At 47.7% G+C, this 15,734-nt stretch overlaps 16 non-coding genes and 2 pseudogenes across 16 annotated transcripts; all 18 read right to left on the bottom strand.

Annotated features, from left to right (window-relative positions):
* Window positions 1-88: 88 nt before the first annotated feature.
* On the bottom strand, window positions 89-210 carry LOC135379433 (U5 spliceosomal RNA). Its single transcript, XR_010418927.1, has one exon. It is a non-coding gene; the product is annotated as a U5 spliceosomal RNA (small nuclear RNA).
* A 187-nt stretch (window positions 211-397) lies between these two features.
* Window positions 398-519, bottom strand: LOC135379784 (U5 spliceosomal RNA). Its single transcript, XR_010419240.1, has one exon. It is a non-coding gene; the product is annotated as a U5 spliceosomal RNA (small nuclear RNA).
* A 187-nt stretch (window positions 520-706) lies between these two features.
* LOC135379782 (U5 spliceosomal RNA) lies at window positions 707-828 on the bottom strand. Its single transcript, XR_010419238.1, has one exon. It is a non-coding gene; the product is annotated as a U5 spliceosomal RNA (small nuclear RNA).
* A 187-nt stretch (window positions 829-1,015) lies between these two features.
* LOC135379640 (U5 spliceosomal RNA) lies at window positions 1,016-1,129 on the bottom strand (annotated as a pseudogene).
* Window positions 1,130-6,387: 5,258 nt separating this feature from the next.
* LOC135379781 (U5 spliceosomal RNA) lies at window positions 6,388-6,509 on the bottom strand. Its single transcript, XR_010419237.1, has one exon. It is a non-coding gene; the product is annotated as a U5 spliceosomal RNA (small nuclear RNA).
* Window positions 6,510-6,696: 187 nt separating this feature from the next.
* On the bottom strand, window positions 6,697-6,818 carry LOC135379499 (U5 spliceosomal RNA). The gene has a single exon (XR_010418986.1). It is a non-coding gene; the product is annotated as a U5 spliceosomal RNA (small nuclear RNA).
* Window positions 6,819-7,005: 187 nt separating this feature from the next.
* LOC135379835 (U5 spliceosomal RNA) lies at window positions 7,006-7,127 on the bottom strand. The gene has a single exon (XR_010419289.1). It is a non-coding gene; the product is annotated as a U5 spliceosomal RNA (small nuclear RNA).
* A 187-nt stretch (window positions 7,128-7,314) lies between these two features.
* On the bottom strand, window positions 7,315-7,436 carry LOC135379834 (U5 spliceosomal RNA). Its single transcript, XR_010419288.1, has one exon. It is a non-coding gene; the product is annotated as a U5 spliceosomal RNA (small nuclear RNA).
* A 187-nt stretch (window positions 7,437-7,623) lies between these two features.
* On the bottom strand, window positions 7,624-7,745 carry LOC135379498 (U5 spliceosomal RNA). The gene has a single exon (XR_010418985.1). It is a non-coding gene; the product is annotated as a U5 spliceosomal RNA (small nuclear RNA).
* A 187-nt stretch (window positions 7,746-7,932) lies between these two features.
* Window positions 7,933-8,054, bottom strand: LOC135379502 (U5 spliceosomal RNA). The gene has a single exon (XR_010418989.1). It is a non-coding gene; the product is annotated as a U5 spliceosomal RNA (small nuclear RNA).
* Window positions 8,055-8,241: 187 nt separating this feature from the next.
* LOC135379833 (U5 spliceosomal RNA) lies at window positions 8,242-8,363 on the bottom strand. The gene has a single exon (XR_010419287.1). It is a non-coding gene; the product is annotated as a U5 spliceosomal RNA (small nuclear RNA).
* A 187-nt stretch (window positions 8,364-8,550) lies between these two features.
* LOC135379501 (U5 spliceosomal RNA) lies at window positions 8,551-8,672 on the bottom strand. The gene has a single exon (XR_010418988.1). It is a non-coding gene; the product is annotated as a U5 spliceosomal RNA (small nuclear RNA).
* Window positions 8,673-8,859: 187 nt separating this feature from the next.
* Window positions 8,860-8,981, bottom strand: LOC135379780 (U5 spliceosomal RNA). Its single transcript, XR_010419236.1, has one exon. It is a non-coding gene; the product is annotated as a U5 spliceosomal RNA (small nuclear RNA).
* Window positions 8,982-9,168: 187 nt separating this feature from the next.
* Window positions 9,169-9,282, bottom strand: LOC135379639 (U5 spliceosomal RNA; annotated as a pseudogene).
* Window positions 9,283-14,511: 5,229 nt separating this feature from the next.
* On the bottom strand, window positions 14,512-14,633 carry LOC135379776 (U5 spliceosomal RNA). The gene has a single exon (XR_010419232.1). It is a non-coding gene; the product is annotated as a U5 spliceosomal RNA (small nuclear RNA).
* Window positions 14,634-14,820: 187 nt separating this feature from the next.
* LOC135379775 (U5 spliceosomal RNA) lies at window positions 14,821-14,942 on the bottom strand. The gene has a single exon (XR_010419231.1). It is a non-coding gene; the product is annotated as a U5 spliceosomal RNA (small nuclear RNA).
* A 187-nt stretch (window positions 14,943-15,129) lies between these two features.
* On the bottom strand, window positions 15,130-15,251 carry LOC135379774 (U5 spliceosomal RNA). Its single transcript, XR_010419230.1, has one exon. It is a non-coding gene; the product is annotated as a U5 spliceosomal RNA (small nuclear RNA).
* A 187-nt stretch (window positions 15,252-15,438) lies between these two features.
* Window positions 15,439-15,560, bottom strand: LOC135379772 (U5 spliceosomal RNA). The gene has a single exon (XR_010419229.1). It is a non-coding gene; the product is annotated as a U5 spliceosomal RNA (small nuclear RNA).
* Between the last annotated feature and the right edge of the window lie 174 nt (window positions 15,561-15,734).

Raw genomic sequence — 15,734 nt, 5'->3', positions numbered from 1 at the left:
GTTTTATCTGTTTTGGGCTGGGGGTGTGGCTGGTCAGGACACGTCCGACCTGAACGCATGTTTTCTGTTTGAATTGAATGATGTAGCCTTCCCCAAACGGGTTAGGCCTATCAAAAATTGACTAGAAGCTCATTGTGCTGTCCCCTTCCACGGTGATCTTTAGTAAAAGGCGAAAGATCAATACGCGGATTTGAAGGGAGACCAGAGCATATGTCCTGAATTTTCAACGTTCGTCGATGCCCTATTTGAAACATTTGAGAGGCAAAGTGGTGGAGTCCCGTCTCTCTCTTTCTTTCTTTTCCTCTATTTGTTTTATCTGTTTTGGGCTGGGGGTGTGGCTGGTCAGGACACGTCCGACCTGAACGCATGTTTTCTCTTTGAATTGAATGATGTAGCCTTCCCCAAACGGGTTAGGCCTATCAAAAATTGACTAGAAGCTCATTGTGCTGTCCCCCTCCACGGTGATCTTTAGTAAAAGGCGAAAGATCAATACGCGGATTTGAAGGGAGACCAGAGCATATGTCCTGAATTTTCAACGTTCGTCGATGCCCTATTTCAAACATTTGAGAGGCAAAGTGGTGGAGTCCTTTCTCTCTCTTTGTTTCTTTTCCTCTATTTGTTTTATCTGTTTTGGGCTGGGGGTGTGGCTGGTCAGGACACGTCCGACCTGAACGCATGTTTTCTGTTTGAATTGAATGATGTAGCCTTCCCCAAACGGGTTAGGCCTATCAAAAATTGACTAGAAGCTCATTGTGCTGTCCCCCTCCACGGTGATCTTTAGTAAAAGGCGAAAGATCAATACGCGGATTTGAAGGGAGACCAGAGCATATGTCCTGAATTTTCAACGTTCGTCGATGCCCTATTTGAAACATTTGAGAGGCAAAGTGGTGGAGTCCCGTCTCTCTCTTTCTTTCTTTTCCTCTATTTGTTTTATCTGTTTTGGGCTGGGGGTGTGGCTGGTCAGGACACGTCCGACCTGAACGCATGTTTTCTCTTTGAATTGAATGATGTAGCCTTCCCCAAACGGGTTAGGCCTATCAAAAATTGACTAGAAGCTCATTGTGCTGCCCCCCTCCACGGTGAACTTTAGTAAAAGGCGAAACTTTATTGGGAAAAGTGCACCAAATTTGCAACCTATTTACAACACATGTACATCTTATTTACATCATATTTACATATACACCACATCATATTTACATATACACCACATCATATACATCATATACACCACATCATATACATCATATACACCACATCATATACATCATATACACCACATATACATCATATTTACATATACACCACACTTGACCGGCTCAGGAGCAGCTCCTACTCAACGGTGCACACTCTAATTATCGCAAATCATGCACTTGAAAGATTTAAAACTTTACTACTATTCTGCCGTTTGATCTTACAAACAATAGCCAATGGCCCTTCCACCTTTTCTTGAAAGCGCTCACTTCCATACAGTCCAGTTCACGCTGTATTTTCTCCTTCAAGTGCAACCGGATGTTAAAGAGTGAGGTCCTCAGGCACACATCACCTCCACCGTACACTCGCCTGTTTCGGGAGCGCCAGATCTCATGCTTGACCTCACCCATGAGAAGTGCAAAAGATGGAACTCGATTAGCAGCCACTGGCAGAGGGTCTGAATAGAGCACAGTGTCGTACTCTATGCGAGGTACGCGAAACACGGTGGCGACTTTCCGCCACAACGCCGCTGCCAACACGCATTCATAGAAAACGTGTCTGTGGTTTTCTAGTCCATTGCAGACCCCGCACAGATTTGAACGAACAAAATGGAATCGGAAGAGCCTCGTTTTCACTGACAGGACATTATGGGACAGTTCCCAGGCCAGGTCTGCACGGTCTCCTTCAAGAACGTTAGCCACTACCAGTCTTCGGTGTTGTCTTTCTTGCACTGTATTATCTGGCATTTTGCACCTTTTATAGAGTTCTTCATAGACTTGCTTTGTCGACAAGTATGGCAGGGTCCCTTCTGGCAGAAAACGCTGCAGAATTCGCGCGTACCTGGCTGCCTCTGCATAGAATGGGGTGGGTTTCTCCGCCTTCGGTCTTGTGTTGTCAAGCCTCTCTCCAAACAGTCTTGCCTCTGTCCCCATGGCATATAGCATGATAGGTTTTGCTATGTGTTCATCTTCTTCTAGTGTCTTTCCTATCTGTACAATTGAGAGGGCCAAAGACTTGAGTCTGACGTCTTGCACTTCGAATCCACCGCATTCCAACGGACCCTGGATCACCCCTCTTTTGACTTTTTCAGGCTTCCCCTGCCAAAACAATGACATGATGGTGCGGTTCAGTTGCTTCGCCGTCTTCTTATTGGGAGGAAAGCCTGTGCCCAAGTACCAGATCTTTGACGTCATTGTCTTCTGTATGATGTCAGCTCTTTCTGCGTAGCTCATTTGCTGTCCATTGTAATCGTCTCGAATACGCTCAAGTTCTTTTCGGACTTTCTTCCAGGATTCGTCGGACGGTCCTCGCATGTCGAACTGGACTCCCAACAGCTTCGCTCCTTGGACAACTGGTACTCCGGCTATCTCTTGCTGCAGCGTCTGACGATGTACCGGTAGGATGGTTGACTTTTCTTTGTTCAGTCTTGCCCCTGATGCTTTCGTGTAGAGCTCCATGATCTGTAGCGCCTCTTGAACTGCGCGTTCTTCCGTTGTACAGATGGTCACATCATCAGCGTAGGCAAAGATTGTCGGTCTTCCCAAGATGCCTGGAAGCGGTACCCGTGCAATCCTCGGACTTGACGCCAGCTTAAGCAACAAAGGCTCTATGCACAGCACGTACAACAGCGGTGATAGTGGGCATCCCTGTCGAACTCCTGACCTCACGTGGAAAACTTGCGTGGTCTTCCCATTCACTTCAATGGCACTAATGGCTCCTCTGTACAGCAGTTCTACGTATCTAAGAAACTTTCTGGGAGTCCCATTCTTGTTAAAATATAGAACATGTACCGGTGGCTTACGAGGTCAAAGGCCTTTTCCTGGTCAAAGCTCATCAATAACATGGCGAGGTCTTTCTCTTTTGTTACTGCACACAAGTCTCGCAGGGCGCTCAGGTGCGTCTGAATTCCTCTCCCTGGAACCGCACATGCCTGCACCGGTGACACTAAAGCTTGCATGGCCTGCGCCAGTCGCATCTGCAGAACCTTCGCAACGATTTTGTAGTCTGTGTTCATTATCGTGAGCGGTCGCCATGCCTTTAAGTCATTTGCTCGACTCACGTTCTTGCACAGCAACTTCACTATTCCGAGCCTCATTGTCGAAGGGAAAACACCATTCTCTAGACTCCCGTTCAGTATATCGGTGAAGACTTTCCCCAGCTGTGGCCAAAAGGTTTTGTAAAATTCCGACGGCAACCCGTCGGAACCCGGGCTTTTCCCTGCAGATAGCTGTCGGAGAGCTGCTGTCAACTCAGCGGTTGTGATTTCCTTTCCCAACAGTTCCGCACCATTTTCCAACCTCGGGATCGTCTGTGCTATCTCCTCCCAGAGGCCTTCATCAACGTCTTTGTACCGGTAAAGTTCTTCGTAAAAGTGAATGCAAATGTCCTCAATTTCTTCCTGTGACGTCCTTTCGATCCCCTCTCTGTCCAGGAGTGTATGCATTCCTTGGGGTTTGCTGCGCAACTTGTTGGTGATCAGCTGTCGACTTGTCTGCCCCTTCATCTCTCCACTGTCCCAATCTCTTTTTACCAACAGGGCTCCCAAGTCACTCTGCAGTTCTCTGTACGCTTCTTGTTGAGCGGCTGTTTCGAGTCCGGTGCTTCTCAGGTATCGCAGTCCCCATCGTATGGACCAAATGGCGTGTTTCTTTTCGACAGCTCTTTTCCTCCCCCATTTTTGAAAAATCGTCTTAACCTCTGCTTTGGTCTCGTCCCACCAATCCAATGTGATGCTCCTTTCTTTAACTTTCCCTTCCAAATATGTCTTCACTTCTTCCACCGCTTCTTTATCTTTTAACAAATTGACATTGAGTCGCCACCGACTCGGTAGCCTTCCTTGGCCAGACACATTTTTAAAAGTCACTACCACCATACTATGGTCTGTCACAAAACAGTCTTGGCTTCCCACTTGGAGCACTTCACAATTAAGGACATTTTCACTTAGCGTATTTGAAACATACATTCGGTCAAGACGTACGCTACGACCCTGAGCGTAAAAAGAAAAACCAGGTAATTTTCCGTGAATTTTGTTCCACGTGTCCGTTAGCTGACACGCTTCTATAAGTCGCTTCAACTCCTTCGCTTTCCATTCAGTACTTCTTTTTGTACCCCCCGACACATCATACACTTGATCAACAACACAGTTAAAATCGCCGACAATAACGACATTCCTCGAACCCAGCATGAAGGAATCCAGGCTTCTAAAGAAATCGTTCCGGGGCCCATTATCAACGGGGGCATAAACACAGACAATCTTGTACTCTTTGCCATCGCATTCTATATCAGCAACTGCCACACGCCCCTCATCGTCTCTGGTGTATCTTCTTATCACTCCTGGATAGCTCGGGGACAAGCAAATAGCGACTCCCCTTGCCCGTCTGCATCCAAAACTGTGCACAGACCTCCATCCCGTGTTTCTTTCAAAATTTACAACGTCTTTCGTATCGCAAAAATGCGTTTCTTGAAGACAAATAACATCAAGTTTTAACTTTACGCCGAGTTCCTTCACAACTTCCTGTTTTCGCACTGTTCTTAAACCCCTGCAATTTAACGTTGCTACCGCGAAGGTTACCAAATAAAGTGAAACACCAAACACTTTGTTCCTTACTTGCCACATTATGACGAACTTAAGTCCTTTTTTGCTTCTTCACAATTCCTCTTCCTCTGCTGGGCAGCTCCCCGAGTTGACCAGGCAGATGACCTCCCGTCTTTTGTGGCAGCGTCACAGTCTCAGCAGTCTCAGACGACGGCGGTCCCCTTTTCAAAGTGGCACCGGCTGCATCCATTTCGCTGTCCGAGTCGCCCTCAGAGTCCGCGGTGTCCTGTGTCCCTCGATTTTCAGTGACCATAGTACCTTCTGAAGACGACCTCGAAATGTTGTGATTCGCTTCCGTCTCACTTGCGCCTTCCTCCACGGGACTTTCTTTCGTCGGCATTTCCTCCGCATCTTCGGTGTTTTTCTCGTCCTCTGTGTTGAGCAGCGGGACGTTTGCATCTGCAGTTGAGTCCACCTCAGTTGACCAGTCCCTCACCACTGCCTCTTCAGACTTCTCTTCGTTCTCTGCAGCGCCCTCTACCATAGCGACAATAACTTTGTCCATCGGTTCGTCCCCGGGTACGTCCGTCTGCCCAGTCGCAGTCGTGGTAACACTTGCGTAGGTATTTACCGTGCACGATGTTGTCGCGTGGTCTTCTCCGCACTTCTTGCAAAGTGCTGTACAGCCGGTCGCGATGTGCCCGTAGTCACCGCACCTCTTGCACTGCGGTGTCCGGCAGTTGAACGAAAAGTGGCCGGTCTCTCCACAGCGCCTGCACGCCTTTTTCATGTTGGCGTAAATGCACATTACCTGGAAACCATCCACTTGGATGTAGTTTGGCACCTCCGTCTTCATCTCAAGGATGACTCGTCGACTTCCTTTTTCCACGCTCGGGGCTTCTCGGAAGTACTCCCTCTTGACTGAAAGCACTTTCCCGTACTTTCCCATTACCTCTCTGAGGTCGTCGTTGGGTACTTCCACAGGTAAAAAGTGGACCGTCACCAATGTCGTAATGCTGGCTAGTGGAACCAACGGATACATCTTTCCAGCAACTTCCAGTTCTCCTGACCTCAGGAGGGCCTCAGCCGCATTCTTCGTAGTTGTAGTCACTACAAACTTTCCACCGCCGAAGGGGTTGACACCCCTCGCCTCCTTCCCTACTGCCTTCAGCAGCCCTTGTAGTACTTGAGACATACGTACCTCTCGATCTACCTCCAAGTCAAAACTGAATTCCCGATTGATGGGGCGGCGGTTGGCCATCTTCCGTCCTTGACACGAAGCGGCCCCCCGATACCGGGACCTTCAGGAAGACGAAAACACGGGGCTTGGGTCCTGAAAGCCCACTAAAACTCGAAAATTATCGAAAATCGAACAGGAGCACAATGACAACACGTCCGTTCAGATCGTCGTCGTCGTCGTCGAAAGGTCGAAGGCGAAAGATCAATACGCGGATTTGAAGGGAGACCAGAGCATATGTCCTGAATTTTCAACGTTCGTCGATGCCCTATTTGAAACATTTGAGAGGCAAAGTGGTGGAGTCCCGTCTCTCTCTTTCTTTCTTTTCCTCTATTTGTTTTATCTGTTTTGGGCTGGGGGTGTGGCTGGTCAGGACACGTCCGACCTGAACGCATGTTTTCTCTTTGAATTGAATGATGTAGCCTTCCCCAAACGGGTTAGGCCTATCAAAAATTGACTAGAAGCTCATTGTGCTGTCCCCCTCCACGGTGATCTTTAGTAAAAGGCGAAAGATCAATACGCGGATTTGAAGGGAGACCAGAGCATATGTCCTGAATTTTCAACGTTCGTCGATGCCCTATTTGAAACATTTGAGAGGCAAAGTGGTGGAGTCCTTTCTCTCTCTTTGTTTCTTTTCCTCTATTTGTTTTATCTGTTTTGGGCTGGGGGTGTGGCTGGTCAGGACACGTCCGACCTGAACGCATGTTTTCTCTTTGAATTGAATGATGTAGCCTTCCCCAAACGGGTTAGGCCTATCAAAAATTGACTAGAAGCTCATTGTGCTGCCCCCCTCCACGGTGAACTTTAGTAAAAGGCGAAAGATCAATACGCGGATTTGAAGGGAGACCAGAGCATATGTCCTGAATTTTCAACGTTCGTCGATGCCCTATTTGAAACATTTGAGAGGCAAAGTGGTGGAGTCCTTTCTCTCTCTTTGTTTCTTTTCCTCTATTTGTTTTATCTGTTTTGGGCTGGGGGTGTGGCTGGTCAGGACACGTCCGACCTGAACGCATGTTTTCTCTTTGAATTGAATGATGTAGCCTTCCCCAAACGGGTTAGGCCTATCAAAAATTGACTAGAAGCTCATTGTGCTGTCCCCCTCCACGGTGATCTTTAGTAAAAGGCGAAAGATCAATACGCGGATTTGAAGGGAGACCAGAGCATATGTCCTGAATTTTCAACGTTCGTCGATGCCCTATTTGAAACATTTGAGAGGCAAAGTGGTGGAATCCCGTCTCTCTCTTTCTTTCTTTTCCTCTATTTGTTTTATCTGTTTTGGGCTGGGGGTGTGGCTGGTCAGGACACGTCCGACCTGAACGCATGTTTTCTCTTTGAATTGAATGATGTAGCCTTCCCCAAACGGGTTAGGCCTATCAAAAATTGACTAGAAGCTCATTGTGCTGTCCCCCTCCACGGTGATCTTTAGTAAAAGGCGAAAGATCAATACGCGGATTTGAAGGGAGACCAGAGCATATGTCCTGAATTTTCAACGTTCGTCGATGCCCTATTTCAAACATTTGAGAGGCAAAGTGGTGGAGTCCTTTCTCTCTCTTTGTTTCTTTTCCTCTATTTGTTTTATCTGTTTTGGGCTGGGGGTGTGGCTGGTCAGGACACGTCCGACCTGAACGCATGTTTTCTCTTTGAATTGAATGATGTAGCCTTCCCCAAACGGGTTAGGCCTATCAAAAATTGACTAGAAGCTCATTGTGCTGCCCCCCTCCACGGTGAACTTTAGTAAAAGGCGAAAGATCAATACGCGGATTTGAAGGGAGACCAGAGCATATGTCCTGAATTTTCAACGTTCGTCGATGCCCTATTTGAAACATTTGAGAGGCAAAGTGGTGGAGTCCTTTCTCTCTCTTTGTTTCTTTTCCTCTATTTGTTTTATCTGTTTTGGGCTGGGGGTGTGGCTGGTCAGGACACGTCCGACCTGAACGCATGTTTTCTGTTTGAATTGAATGATGTAGCCTTCCCCAAACGGGTTAGGCCTATCAAAAATTGACTAGAAGCTCATTGTGCTGTCCCCCTCCACGGTGAACTTTAGTAAAAGGCGAAAGATCAATACGCGGATTTGAAGGGAGACCAAAGCATATGTCCTGAATTTTCAACGTTCGTCGATGCCCTATTTGAAACATTTGAGAGGCAAAGTGGTGGAGTCCCGTCTCTCTCTTTCTTTCTTTTCCTCTATTTGTTTTATCTGTTTTGGGCTGGGGGTGTGGCTGGTCAGGACACGTCCGACCTGAACGCATGTTTTCTCTTTGAATTGAATGATGTAGCCTTCCCCAAACGGGTTAGGCCTATCAAAAATTGACTAGAAGCTCATTGTGCTGTCCCCCTCCACGGTGATCTTTAGTAAAAGGCGAAAGATCAATACGCGGATTTGAAGGGAGACCAGAGCATATGTCCTGAATTTTCAACGTTCGTCGATGCCCTATTTGAAACATTTGAGAGGCAAAGTGGTGGAGTCCTTTCTCTCTCTTTGTTTCTTTTCCTCTATTTGTTTTATCTGTTTTGGGCTGGGGGTGTGGCTGGTCAGGACACGTCCGACCTGAACGCATGTTTTCTCTTTGAATTGAATGATGTAGCCTTCCCCAAACGGGTTAGGCCTATCAAAAATTGACTAGAAGCTCATTGTGCTGTCCCCCTCCACGGTGAACTTTAGTAAAAGGCGAAAGATCAATACGCGGATTTGAAGGGAGACCAAAGCATATGTCCTGAATTTTCAACGTTCGTCGATGCCCTATTTGAAACATTTGAGAGGCAAAGTGGTGGAGTCCCGTCTCTCTCTTTCTTTCTTTTCCTCTATTTGTTTTATCTGTTTTGGGCTGGGGGTGTGGCTGGTCAGGACACGTCCGACCTGAACGCATGTTTTCTGTTTGAATTGAATGATGTAGCCTTCCCCAAACGGGTTAGGCCTATCAAAAATTGACTAGAAGCTCATTGTGCTGTCCCCCTCCACGGTGATCTTTAGTAAAAGGCGAAAGATCAATACGCGGATTTGAAGGGAGACCAGAGCATATGTCCTGAATTTTCAACGTTCGTCGATGCCCTATTTCAAACATTTGAGAGGCAAAGTGGTGGAGTCCTTTCTCTCTCTTTGTTTCTTTTCCTCTATTTGTTTTATCTGTTTTGGGCTGGGGGTGTGGCTGGTCAGGACACGTCCGACCTGAACGCATGTTTTCTCTTTGAATTGAATGATGTAGCCTTCCCCAAACGGGTTAGGCCTATCAAAAATTGACTAGAAGCTCATTGTGCTGCCCCCCTCCACGGTGAACTTTAGTAAAAGGCGAAACTTTATTGGGAAAAGTGCACCAAATTTGCAACCTATTTACAACACATGTACATCTTATTTACATCATATTTACATATACACCACATCATATTTACATATACACCACATCATATACATCATATACACCACATCATATACATCATATACACCACATATACATCATATTTACATATACACCACACTTGACCGGCTCAGGAGCAGCTCCTACTCAACGGTGCACACTCTAATTATCGCAAATCATGCACTTGAAAGATTTAAAACTTTACTACTATTCTGCCGTTTGATCTTACAAACAATAGCCAATGGCCCTTCCACCTTTTCTTGAAAGCGCTCACTTCCATACAGTCCAGTTCACGCTGTATTTTCTCCTTCAAGTGCAACCGGATGTTAAAGAGTGAGGTCCTCAGGCACACATCACCTCCACCGTACACTCGCCTGTTTCGGGAGCGCCAGATCTCATGCTTGACCTCACCCATGAGAAGTGCAAAAGATGGAACTCGATTAGCAGCCACTGGCAGAGGGTCTGAATAGAGCACAGTGTCGTACTCTATGCGAGGTACGCGAAACACGGTGGCGACTTTCCGCCACAACGCCGCTGCCAACACGCATTCATAGAAAACGTGTCTGTGGTTTTCTAGTCCATTGCAGACCCCGCACAGATTTGAACGAACAAAATGGAATCGGAAGAGCCTCGTTTTCACTGACAGGACATTATGGGACAGTTCCCAGGCCAGGTCTGCACGGTCTCCTTCAAGAACGTTAGCCACTACCAGTCTTCGGTGTTGTCTTTCTTGCACTGTATTATCTGGCATTTTGCACCTTTTATAGAGTTCTTCATAGACTTGCTTTGTCGACAAGTATGGCAGGGTCCCTTCTGGCAGAAAACGCTGCAGAATTCGCGCGTACCTGGCTGCCTCTGCATAGAATGGGGTGGGTTTCTCCGCCTTCGGTCTTGTGTTGTCAAGCCTCTCTCCAAACAGTCTTGCCTCTGTCCCCATGGCATATAGCATGATAGGTTTTGCTATGTGTTCATCTTCTTCTAGTGTCTTTCCTATCTGTACAATTGAGAGGGCCAAAGACTTGAGTCTGACGTCTTGCACTTCGAATCCACCGCATTCCAACGGACCCTGGATCACCCCTCTTTTGACTTTTTCAGGCTTCCCCTGCCAAAACAATGACATGATGGTGCGGTTCAGTTGCTTCGCCGTCTTCTTATTGGGAGGAAAGCCTGTGCCCAAGTACCAGATCTTTGACGTCATTGTCTTCTGTATGATGTCAGCTCTTTCTGCGTAGCTCATTTGCTGTCCATTGTAATCGTCTCGAATACGCTCAAGTTCTTTTCGGACTTTCTTCCAGGATTCGTCGGACGGTCCTCGCATGTCGAACTGGACTCCCAACAGCTTCGCTCCTTGGACAACTGGTACTCCGGCTATCTCTTGCTGCAGCGTCTGACGATGTACCGGTAGGATGGTTGACTTTTCTTTGTTCAGTCTTGCCCCTGATGCTTTCGTGTAGAGCTCCATGATCTGTAGCGCCTCTTGAACTGCGCGTTCTTCCGTTGTACAGATGGTCACATCATCAGCGTAGGCAAAGATTGTCGGTCTTCCCAAGATGCCTGGAAGCGGTACCCGTGCAATCCTCGGACTTGACGCCAGCTTAAGCAACAAAGGCTCTATGCACAGCACGTACAACAGCGGTGATAGTGGGCATCCCTGTCGAACTCCTGACCTCACGTGGAAAACTTGCGTGGTCTTCCCATTCACTTCAATGGCACTAATGGCTCCTCTGTACAGCAGTTCTACGTATCTAAGAAACTTTTCTGGGAGTCCCATTCTTGTTAAAATATAGAACATGTACCGGTGGCTTACGAGGTCAAAGGCCTTTTCCTGGTCAAAGCTCATCAATAACATGGCGAGGTCTTTCTCTTTTGTTACTGCACACAAGTCTCGCAGGGCGCTCAGGTGCGTCTGAATTCCTCTCCCTGGAACCGCACATGCCTGCACCGGTGACACTAAAGCTTGCATGGCCTGCGCCAGTCGCATCTGCAGAACCTTCGCAACGATTTTGTAGTCTGTGTTCATTATCGTGAGCGGTCGCCATGCCTTTAAGTCATTTGCTCGACTCACGTTCTTGCACAGCAACTTCACTATTCCGAGCCTCATTGTCGAAGGGAAAACACCATTCTCTAGACTCCCGTTCAGTATATCGGTGAAGACTTTCCCCAGCTGTGGCCAAAAGGTTTTGTAAAATTCCGACGGCAACCCGTCGGAACCCGGGCTTTTCCCTGCAGATAGCTGTCGGAGAGCTGCTGTCAACTCAGCGGTTGTGATTTCCTTTCCCAACAGTTCCGCACCATTTTCCAACCTCGGGATCGTCTGTGCTATCTCCTCCCAGAGGCCTTCATCAACGTCTTTGTACCGGTAAAGTTCTTCGTAAAAGTGAATGCAAATGTCCTCAATTTCTTCCTGTGACGTCCTTTCGATCCCCTCTCTGTCCAGGAGTGTATGCATTCCTTGGGGTTTGCTGCGCAACTTGTTGGTGATCAGCTGTCGACTTGTCTGCCCCTTCATCTCTCCACTGTCCCAATCTCTTTTTACCAACAGGGCTCCCAAGTCACTCTGCAGTTCTCTGTACGCTTCTTGTTGAGCGGCTGTTTCGAGTCCGGTGCTTCTCAGGTATCGCAGTCCCCATCGTATGGACCAAATGGCGTGTTTCTTTTCGACAGCTCTTTTCCTCCCCCATTTTTGAAAAATCGTCTTAACCTCTGCTTTGGTCTCGTCCCACCAATCCAATGTGATGCTCCTTTCTTTAACTTTCCCTTCCAAATATGTCTTCACTTCTTCCACCGCTTCTTTATCTTTTAACAAATTGACATTGAGTCGCCACCGACTCGGTAGCCTTCCTTGGCCAGACACATTTTTAAAAGTCACTACCACCATACTATGGTCTGTCACAAAACAGTCTTGGCTTCCCACTTGGAGCACTTCACAATTAAGGACATTTTCACTTAGCGTATTTGAAACATACATTCGGTCAAGACGTACGCTACGACCCTGAGCGTAAAAAGAAAAACCAGGTAATTTTCCGTGAATTTTGTTCCACGTGTCCGTTAGCTGACACGCTTCTATAAGTCGCTTCAACTCCTTCGCTTTCCATTCAGTACTTCTTTTTGTACCCCCCGACACATCATACACTTGATCAACAACACAGTTAAAATCGCCGACAATAACGACATTCCTCGAACCCAGCATGAAGGAATCCAGGCTTCTAAAGAAATCGTTCCGGGGCCCATTATCAACGGGGGCATAAACACAGACAATCTTGTACTCTTTGCCATCGCATTCTATATCAGCAACTGCCACACGCCCCTCATCGTCTCTGGTGTATCTTCTTATCACTCCTGGATAGCTCGGGGACAAGCAAATAGCGACTCCCCTTGCCCGTCTGCATCCAAAACTGTGCACAGACCTCCATCCCGTGTTTCTTTCAAAATTTACAACGTCTTTCGTATCGCAAAAATGCGTTTCTTGAAGACAAATAACATCAAGTTTTAACTTTACGCCGAGTTCCTTCACAACTTCCTGTTTTCGCACTGTTCTTAAACCCCTGCAATTTAACGTTGCTACCGCGAAGGTTACCAAATAAAGTGAAACACCAAACACTTTGTTCCTTACTTGCCACATTATGACGAACTTAAGTCCTTTTTTGCTTCTTCACAATTCCTCTTCCTCTGCTGGGCAGCTCCCCGAGTTGACCAGGCAGATGACCTCCCGTCTTTTGTGGCAGCGTCACAGTCTCAGCAGTCTCAGACGACGGCGGTCCCCTTTTCAAAGTGGCACCGGCTGCATCCATTTCGCTGTCCGAGTCGCCCTCAGAGTCCGCGGTGTCCTGTGTCCCTCGATTTTCAGTGACCATAGTACCTTCTGAAGACGACCTCGAAATGTTGTGATTCGCTTCCGTCTCACTTGCGCCTTCCTCCACGGGACTTTCTTTCGTCGGCATTTCCTCCGCATCTTCGGTGTTTTTCTCGTCCTCTGTGTTGAGCAGCGGGACGTTTGCATCTGCAGTTGAGTCCACCTCAGTTGACCAGTCCCTCACCACTGCCTCTTCAGACTTCTCTTCGTTCTCTGCAGCGCCCTCTACCATAGCGACAATAACTTTGTCCATCGGTTCGTCCCCGGGTACGTCCGTCTGCCCAGTCGCAGTCGTGGTAACACTTGCGTAGGTATTTACCGTGCACGATGTTGTCGCGTGGTCTTCTCCGCACTTCTTGCAAAGTGCTGTACAGCCGGTCGCGATGTGCCCGTAGTCACCGCACCTCTTGCACTGCGGTGTCCGGCAGTTGAACGAAAAGTGGCCGGTCTCTCCACAGCGCCTGCACGCCTTTTTCATGTTGGCGTAAATGCACATTACCTGGAAACCATCCACTTGGATGTAGTTTGGCACCTCCGTCTTCATCTCAAGGATGACTCGTCGACTTCCTTTTTCCACGCTCGGGGCTTCTCGGAAGTACTCCCTCTTGACTGAAAGCACTTTCCCGTACTTTCCCATTACCTCTCTGAGGTCGTCGTTGGGTACTTCCACAGGTAAAAAGTGGACCGTCACCAATGTCGTAATGCTGGCTAGTGGAACCAACGGATACATCTTTCCAGCAACTTCCAGTTCTCCTGACCTCAGGAGGGCCTCAGCCGCATTCTTCGTAGTTGTAGTCACTACAAACTTTCCACCGCCGAAGGGGTTGACACCCCTCGCCTCCTTCCCTACTGCCTTCAGCAGCCCTTGTAGTACTTGAGACATACGTACCTCTCGATCTACCTCCAAGTCAAAACTGAATTCCCGATTGATGGGGCGGCGGTTGGCCATCTTCCGTCCTTGACACGAAGCGGCCCCCCGATACCGGGACCTTCAGGAAGACGAAAACACGGGGCTTGGGTCCTGAAAGCCCACTAAAACTCGAAAATTATCGAAAATCGAACAGGAGCACAATGACAACACGTCCGTTCAGATCGTCGTCGTCGTCGTCGAAAGGCGAAAGATCAATACGCGGATTTGAAGGGAGACCAGAGCATATGTCCTAAATTTTCAACGTTCGCCGACGCCCTATTTCAAACATATGAGAGGCAAAGTGGTGGAGTCCTGCCTCTCTCTTTCTTTCTTTTCCTCTATTTGTTTTTTCTGTTTTGGGCAGGGGGTGTGGCTGGTCAGGACACGTCCGACCTGGACGCATGTTTTCTCTTTGAATTGAATGATGTAGCCTTCCCCAAACGGGTTAGGCCTATCAAAAATTGTCTAGAAGCTCATTGTGTTGTCCCCCTCCACGGTGATCTTTAGTAAAAGGCGAAAGATCAATACGCGGATTTGAAGGGAGACCAGAGCATATGTCCTAAATTTTCAACGTTCGCCGACGCCCTATTTCAAACATATGAGAGGCAAAGTGGTGGAGTCCTGCCTCTCTCTTTCTTTCTTTTCCTCTATTTGTTTTTTCTGTTTTGGGCAGGGGGTGTGGCTGGTCAGGACACGTCCGACCTGGACGCATGTTTTCTCTTTGAATTGAATGATGTAGCCTTCCCCAAACGGGTTAGGCCTATCAAAAATTGTCTAGAAGCTCATTGTGTTGTCCCCCTCCACGGTGATCTTTAGTAAAAGGCGAAAGATCAATACGCGGATTTGAAGGGAGACCAGAGCATATGTCCTAAATTTTCAACGTTCGCCGACGCCCTATTTCAAACATATGAGAGGCAAAGTGGTGGAGTCCTGCCTCTCTCTTTCTTTCTTTTCCTCTATTTGTTTTTTCTGTTTTGGGCAGGGGGTGTGGCTGGTCAGGACACGTCCGACCTGGACGCATGTTTTCTCTTTGAATTGAATGATGTAGCCTTCCCCAAACGGGTTAGGCCTATCAAAAATTGTCTAGAAGCTCATTGTGTTGTCCCCCTCCACGGTGATCTTTAGTAAAAGGCGAAAGATCAATACGCGGATTTGAAGGGAGACCAGAGCATATGTCCTAAATTTTCAACGTTCGCCGACGCCCTATTTCAAACATATGAGAGGCAAAGTGGTGGAGTCCTGCCTCTCTCTTTCTTTCTTTTCCTCTATTTGTTTTATCTGTTTCGGGCAGGGGATGTGGCTGGTCAGGACACGTCCTAGCTGGACGCATGTTTTCTCTTTGAATTGAATGATGTAGCCTTCCCCAAACGGGTTAGGCCTATCAAAAATTGTCTAGAAGCTCATTGTGTTGTCCCCCTCCACGGTGATCTTTAGTAAAAGGCGAAAGATCAATACGCGGATTTGAAGGGAGACCAGAGCATATGTCCTAAATTTTCAACGTTCGCCGACGCCCTATTTCAAACATATGAGAGGCAAAGTGGTGGAGTCCTGCCTCTCTCTTTCTTTCTTTTCCTCTATTTGTTTTTTCTGTTTTGGGCAGGGGGTGTGGCTGGTCAGGACACGTCCGACCTGAACGCATGTTTTCTCTTTGAATT

The sequence above is a fragment of the Ornithodoros turicata genome, chromosome 1, assembly GCF_037126465.1.
Source record: "Ornithodoros turicata isolate Travis chromosome 1, ASM3712646v1, whole genome shotgun sequence".
NCBI lineage: Eukaryota > Metazoa > Arthropoda > Arachnida > Ixodida > Argasidae > Ornithodoros > Ornithodoros turicata.
The sequence above is the reverse complement of the archived record's forward strand: the minus strand, read 5'-3'. Positions and strand labels throughout refer to the sequence as shown.